This window comes from Pongo abelii, chromosome 20 (assembly GCF_028885655.2).
Source record: "Pongo abelii isolate AG06213 chromosome 20, NHGRI_mPonAbe1-v2.0_pri, whole genome shotgun sequence".
NCBI lineage: Eukaryota > Metazoa > Chordata > Mammalia > Primates > Hominidae > Pongo > Pongo abelii.
In genome coordinates this window covers 36994706-37002500 of record NC_072005.2, presented here as the reverse complement: position 1 = coordinate 37002500, position 7795 = coordinate 36994706, and the positions used below count along the sequence as shown (strand labels likewise).

Sequence of the window (7795 nt, the reverse complement as noted above, 5' to 3'; positions counted from 1 at the left end):
GACATTTGTCAGGGTCATGGCCGGGAACGCTCGTGTTTCTTCTAGTAGAAAGTCTATGATAAATTGACTTATCTATATGCTAAATGATTTTTATTGCCTTGTATTAATTTCGCCCAAATTTTGTAACCGTCTGCATATGTAGTGAATGCACTTCCACTTAGGAATATATATATTCCTTCCTTCCTTTTAATGGGAAAATAGAAACAGTTTGGCACCCCAGAAAACAGCTCTGTGCTTTTCGCCAAGCTATCCAAAACGCAAATGCACTTTTCAAAGGAAGCTCCATCCACACCGCCGAAGGTTCTGCGCCTCCACCCAGGAGCCAGGCAGGGAGAGTAAGGAGCTGTTTACATTGGCTTCAAGAGGGTTGCGTCTGTGTGAGTGACAGATGTCCTTGCCAGAAGGGGGCTGTGCTCACATTCTTTGGGTGTGCAAAAAATGGTTTCTAGAGTCTTGTTTTTTTTTTTCTCATTCTGCAAATTTGCCATTTATATGAAAAAATTGAAATGTCATTCTTATGTTTATGAAATGTGATATGCTCATAGAATCTTTAAAAAAATTTAAAAAAAAAACTCAAATTACACCACGTTGGAAAAGCATTTAGCATCTTCAGGGCAGGTGACCTAGGACAGAGGTGTCAGTCGGCAGGTTGAACACATTCCCTTTCTGTTTCTTTAGCCTCGGAATGCTGAACATGATCCCAGTTTGCCCCAAGGAAGGCCAGAAAGCATCTCTGAGCAGGGTAGGACAATGTTGCACAGGAACATTTTATTAATTCACTTTTTTTCTTCTCTCCTTAAGACTTGCTAATGCAGGGAGATCTAGTTTACAAGAACTGGCTGGAAAACGTGCCCCAGAAGGAAGTCCTCTGCAGTTGAACTCATTTTACAATCATTTGAAACTCAATATTTTGCCCCATTTTCCTACTTCCAGCTCCGTTTTCAATCCCCCACTCTCAAATCCTCTTCTGTCCTGAAATTGTTCTGAGACATTTATTATGTATCTTTACACCGAATATGGTTTCTTTCCTTGCTTGAAGACCCAGCTAAGCAAATACTGGAAAATTTGCTTTGCAAAGTTTTTTGGCTTCATAAGCTTTTCCAGTTTTTCAGGACATAAAAGAAACCCGACCTACCAAAGTAGAATGAAAATCAGCTTAGGATGTGGGAACGAGCTTAGGATGTTTGCATTGTTTGTTTCTTGCTTTTAAATGACCAAAAAATATTTACAAGATATCACTCAGTAAATGTCCATTTAAAACACAAACACACCACACACACACACACACACACACACACACACAGAGTGGGTACAATAAAAGCATTATTCTATAAGTCATGCCCTGGAATGACTTAGAGAAACTGATTCCATTATAGCACTTTTAAAAGTTGGCATGTGGCAATTTTAAATTAGGGGCAAGCATCTTCAAGAAAACAAAGCAGTAGGAGAAAGCAAAAGGCATGCTTTTCCCATTCTCTGTGAAAACACTTTGTTTTACTCTTTTTTGATGCCAGGGCCTATTTTTCAAAACGTGGGGGATGTGTTTCTTCCATTTCGAAACCTCCTTTCCGGTTTGGGTCAATTCGAGGTTTTCATAAGGTCTCAGTTGTTTGGCTGTGATGTCACTGTGAGCGTTCACTGACCCTGGCTGGTGCCACATGCCAAGCCCTGGCCGGGCTCCTCCTGGCTGCCCTGTGTCCCCATGGGCAGATCTTCCTCTGTCCCCTGGAATCTGGGTTTTAGCGTTTCCTCCTGGTGGTGAAGACTTACACACATTCCCACTTTGCGAAATCACATTATTCTAATGAGAATGCAAATGAAAGGAAAGCTGTGGGAAATGGCTCTAGATGAGTTGCTTGTCAAAAATGTTTTCCTGGGGAGGGGGCGCCGGGAAGGGGCGGGTGAGCCAAGCTCCCTTGTTTGCCGAGTGAGCAGCGTTTTCTGGGGGACTCGCGTTGGGTGGCACCTGGCCAAGTCTGAAGGAAGCACATCTTCATTGATGTGCCTATTGTTACTGGTTCTTATTCATGGTATTTAAACAACTCATGCAGGTTTTGACAGCTTTTCCCTTTTCATATTTACATAAGTCCTTTTATTTTGGTAAGATTTCTGAGAACCAGTGGTCGGAGGAGGGAAAGAGAGGAAGCAAGGTGAATGCAGGTTTGGACGAGGCATCGGTGGAACCCCTCAAAGGCTCAGGCCCAGGGCACGGTGTTGAAACATGTGTCATTGAGGCACAAGAAAAAGCCATGGCTCTAGGTCCATCTGCTAGGCTCCTAAAACACTCTTCAGTGGAGTGGGGAAAAGAAGATACATAGAAGGCAGGACCAGAAGGGAATTCACCTGGAGAGCAGTGCACAGTGAGCTCTCATTGCATCTAAAGATGATACCTAGCCCTTTGTGGCCTTGGGTTTTTATGTTCCTTGTAATAGGTTAGAAGTCCAGGGCTCTGTTCCCATCACTGAGCTCTGATTCTCACGGCCATGTGAGATCTGGCTATTAATGTCCTTATCCTTATGGGGATTCACCTGGATCCCTGGTGTTCAGACAGGCAGCTGGGCTGGGAGATCACTGCACCTTCCCACGCTGCCTGTCTGAGATGGCATCTTTTCAGGGTGAACCAGAGTAATGCAGGTCCCTCCGTGAATACAGGACCTGTCAGACATGTAACAAGGTAAGTTCAAAAATTGAGTTCAGCATGACCCAAAATAAAATCACAGCTTTTTGTTACATGTGAGTCCCGTGAGGGTGGCAGAGGACACTCCTGGGGTGGGGGGTGCCTGGGTTTGGAGGCTTGGAGGCCACACCGTCAGTCCATCTTGTCTCATGGGCAGGTAAGAAGCTCAGCGCTACTTGGACCTTTTCAACGGAGGGAGAATTCATGTATTTCCTTAATAAGATGTTAATTTTCCATAGCATGCCATTAGATTGCAACACATTTTTTAGGGAAAGATGTTATCTTTATGGAGTTGACTTATTTGCAAACTTAACATAAGCTTTCAAACCCACAGAAAATATGGCAGTGTGTTTATATTTAAAATAGATTTTAAAAAATCCAGTGAGTTACTGTGAATTTACTTACCGCCCAATAATATAGGGATAAAAATAACTTATGCTCCTATTTTAATTAAAAGCAAATCATTTTTGTCAAGTAACAGGAGCTCAGTCTAGTGGTTAGATCATAAAGTGGGAGTGGAGACTCTTAGCTTTCTTCTTGGCTTGGGCATGGACTGGCTGCCTGATGGGACAGGTTTTTAATCTCCTCTGAACAACTCTGCAATCCTTGTTCATAGTGACCCCCAGTGTAATCAAAGGCATCCCATATGGCAAAATCCCAAGCCTTGGTCTGAGAGGTTGGCAGTTGACATCAAGGATTGAGAGACAATGTGAGGGTGGAAGGGTTGGAGACAGGGCCATTATGGGGGTGTGGGATTTTCCATCACACCAAAAAAATTGAGTGGTATGTCATGTTCAAAGGGTCTGCAGTTGATTCCCATGGCTGCTGGAAGACATGGATCCAAACATGCTCAAGCCATCTCTTGTTCCCAGGACTGACCCATGTCCCAAATTCAAGAGAAGAAATGATATTGTCAAGGGGGTGGGTATAGATATGCTGCAGCCCACGATTGCATTTGCTCCATATTTCCTCATCTATCATGTGTTTTTTGAGCACCTACTGCATACCTGATTTGAAGATGAGCCAGTTCTGTGTGGATGAGAACATCTGGGGAGTATTGCATGACCAACGGAGATTGTTGCTGACCTCTGAGTATTGCTGTGCCTCCAGAGCATTGCTGGACATCCTTTGGAAATAAATGATGTGCAAGATGTAATTTCTACCGTCCAGGGATGTCAGCCATTTTGGAGACTCAAGGCAAGGTGGCAGTCCCCGGGGAGTCCCTAAATAACAGCACAAAGAAGCTAGTAGTTAAGTTTTGACCTTCACAAGGTAATTAATAAGGAGATAAGAGCAGACCCCATCTATTGTCTGAGTGTATTACTTATGTGGGCATCAGGATGGAACCTTCCAGTGTGTATTGGTACAAACAGCGTTGGACTTGGAGTCTGAAAACTGGGTTTGAACCCTGAATCATCTACGTACTTAGTCTATGAATTTGTTCAAAACTCTTCATTAGTACAGTGCCTATAAAATGTATGAGAACATGCCTTACAAACTAGAAGCACAGTGCATGAATATAGTCACTTACCTTGCTCTTTGATTTGCAACTTGTACCTGCTTCTTCATAATCCCTACAAGGAAGAGACTTTGTATCTTCCCTGGGACTGAATACATAGGTAGGTGGATGGTTAGATTTATATTGGCTGCTTCCAGATTTATAGGAGGCTGCTTCCTCAGTAACAATAGTCTCTTAAAATATCACTTAAGGAGCAGAAAAATTATTTGGTTGGAAAATAAAAAAACACACCTATCTATCTCTTTCTTTCCCATCATAATAAGCATGCATGTGCCATTGTGGTTTCCACCAAGGTGCAGTAGTGAAGCAGGAGGGAAAGGGAGTAGGGTTTTCTAGTTTCCATGCAGGGCAGTTTTCTATTGGGACATTCTTTCTTGTATAATGATTCATAAAGTTGTCTCATTTTCTTCCTTTCCCACCAAAGGCCACCGAACCTGATGAATCTGCCAGAAAGACTCCTCTAAACCAGGCTCCAAAGAGGTCACAGACAGATTAGGGGTATGACCATTCCTATATCTGAGCCCCAGGGAACTTGAATCCCACTTCCAGGAAATAATTAGAAGTGACTAAGAATTTAACTTTGGTTCTGACAGTAAGTATGAAAGGGCCAAGGGCACAAGGTTTGAATTTAGACCAACCTGCATTAGAATTTTTACTCTATTATCTCACAGTAACTTGGTTAACTAGTTAACTTCTCTGGGCCTCAGTTTTCTTGTTAATAAAATAAGAATAATAATATCTCTCTAATATTGTTACAAACATTCAGGGAGAAATGTATGTAAATGCTTATTGTTATTATCTATGCCCTAAAATAATTTAGGTATGGGGGAAGTCAGTTCAATATGGGTTGGAGCAGTCGGGAAAAAAATGTCACAGCAAAGGAAAAGGGATTCCTGGACTATAAAATTTCCAATCCCAGTTCCAACCAAGCAGAGCATGAACTTGGTGAATGGAAAAGTATATCAGGGCCTTGAGGCTAATGAATGGGCAGAGATGATCCTATGATCTGCTGCTGTAGAAACCAGGAAGGATGTTTAAGAAGTAGGATGTGGGGGAGCTGGCAGAGAAGTGACAAAGCCTGTCCTTCAGGACAACAGCTTGAAGCACCTGGTGGAGAGAAAAACTAGGGTGAGAAGGAATTCAACAGCTAGATCGTGACTAGAAGGAGAGGGCAGAGGGTGGCAGGTCAGGCTGCGGAGCACATGAGTCCTCAATAATCACTCATTGAACAAAAGTTATTGTGCCATGTGTGATTCTACGCCCTAGGACACAACAAATTCTCCCAGCTCCTCTGGAGCTCACTTTCTGGTAGGAGGTAGATGAAGTCTAAGTAAAATAAATAAGAAAATTATGTAACATGAGAGAAGGTTCTGGGTGCTGGGGGAAGGGTCTAAGGAGTGTCACAGAAAGGGGAGTTGATCAATTTTAAATTTGGTGGCCAAGGAAAGCTTCATATTGCAGGTGATGTTTCAGCAAAGGCTTGAAAAAGGTGACTCAAGGAGATCAACCAAGAGGCGAACACAAGAGTGCAGGCGAGTCAAGGTGATGACTTGGACCACGATGGCTGCTGTTGTGCTGTTTAAAACCCCCCAAGAAACAAGAGGATTTGCTCATGGGCTGGATACAGAATGAAAGAAAAATAAAATCGTTGGGGAGGACTCCAGGGTTTTGGGCTGAGTAATGGGAAGGTTGGAACTGCAGTTGGCTGAAATGTAGAAAACTGTGCAGGAGAAGGTTGGAGAAGAGAGGAAGATTGGATGCCCAGCGTTGGACATGTTAAATCTGTGATATGCCCATTAGACAGCTAACTAGCCATGCCAGGTAGCAGCTGGAGATGCGATTCTGAAGTTCAAGGGAGAAGCCGAGAGTTATACATTTGTTAGGTTTATCAGTATACAGATGGCATTTAAAACTATGAAGCTAGACAAAGTTATCAAGAAGATGAATATCTAGAACATACATCTAAAAACTGAACTCTGGGCCAGGCATGATGGCTCATGTCAATAATCCTAGCACTTCGGGAGACCAAGGCAGACAAATCGCTTGAGCCCAGGAGATAGAGACCAGCATGGGCAACATGGCAAAATCCTGTCTCTACAAAAAATACAAAAATTAACTGGGCGTGGTGGCACACACCTATAGTCCCAGCTACTCAGGAAGCTGGGAGGTAGGAGGAGCACTTGAGCCCAGCAGTTCGAGGCTGCAGTGAGCCATGATGGTGCCACTGCACTCCAGCCTGGGTGACAGAGTGAGACCTTCTCCCCAACACCAACATAAAACAAAAACTGAACTCTGAAGCACCCTCAACATTGTGGTTGAGAAAACAAGAAGGAAATTCAGCAAAAGTGACTAAAATGTTGCAGCCAGTGTTGCAGGAGGATACCCAAGAGCGTTATGCTCTGAAAGCCAATTGAAAGGAGTTCTCCAGAGAAGAGAAAATAGTCAATTGCATCAAATGCTGCAGGTATGTCCCCAACCAAGGCCTGAGAATTGACCACTGGATTTCGCAACATGGGGATTACTGACAAATTTGACTCTATGGAGATTGGCCGACATATAAATATTACCTTAGGAGTAAGACATCTGAGTTCTAGTCCTGGATTCACTGCATTTCTTTCTGGGTGATTTTCAGAAAATTACTCAGCCTCTCTGAATCCTTTTTGTTTCCTTGTCATCTGAATATGTGAGATGATGTTAATTACTGTTCATCCTAACTTAGGCTTTTGTGAGCTAAGTTCAGCCTACCTCTTAAGATAGAATCAGACTGACTAATCTTTTGCTGTATATCCTGTGGAAAGTTTAAGGTCCCCTCTAAGGTATCTACAGAGGGTGTATTGTGATGTTATCATAAGTATGTCTAGCTCTAACTTTCTACTGCAAAGCTCAGGCTTTGACTTGTAGTTCTTTCTTTATCATTGTCCTGGTGTCAGCCTAAATATAGAGCACAGTCTTTTTCTTTAGTTGCTCTTCCTGTGCAAAAACTTACAAAATAAACAATAAACACAGTAAAACAAAAACAGAAAAGGAGAGATAGAAGGCATATACACCATAGCAATGCAAAATGCCTTAAGATTGTCATGAACTACTCTTGGTCTTAAGAAATGTTCAGACACTCCAGCCTGTAGCTTGACCATCTTCTCTGTTCTTTGCTGTTACTTTTAGGAGCTAAACCCCTTGTATTAGTCAGGTTAGGTTAGGATATGCCATCACAGCAAACCACTGTAAAATATCCAGGGTTAACTCAGCGAAAGTTTTCACACATGCAATTCCGCGAGCATCCTCCGGTGTAATACAGCAATCCAGGTGTTGCCTTCACAATGTGGTGACATAACAGTGATTGTGATGGGACAGCAGAATTCTGGAGGACCTTGCATTAGCAAGCAGACCTTGTGCCCAGAATGTGGCTATGTTACTTCTGCCCCTAGCTCACTGGCTATGGCTAGCCATAAGGCCCCTTTAACTACAAGAAGGCTAGGGAATGTAGGGGACATATGGACTCTTTGGCAGGCATGACTGTTTCTGCCACATTCTTTCAAAATCCTCCCATTTTCACATGCACAGCAAATAATCCACCACCACCACTGCTCACCCAAATTTCA

The 7795-nt window shown here is 43.0% G+C and overlaps 1 long non-coding RNA gene across 2 annotated transcripts in view; it reads right to left on the bottom strand.

Annotated features, from left to right (window-relative positions):
- Nucleotides 1-7520, bottom strand: part of LOC129052050 (uncharacterized) — a 17938-nt gene extending 10418 nt beyond the window's left edge. Inside the window, exons 1-3 of one of the 2 annotated variants that reach the window (XR_008516770.2) lie at nucleotides 6764-7520; nucleotides 3685-3900; nucleotides 1-1131 (exon numbers count right to left, since the gene is read on the bottom strand). The exon at nucleotides 1-1131 is cut by the window's left edge and continues 18 nt beyond it. This is a non-coding gene — a long non-coding RNA (uncharacterized LOC129052050). The remainder of the gene's footprint in view (nucleotides 1132-3684; nucleotides 3901-6763) is intronic. The other variant, XR_008516771.2, reaches the window with a different exon arrangement.
- Nucleotides 7521-7795: the final 275 nt, after the last annotated feature.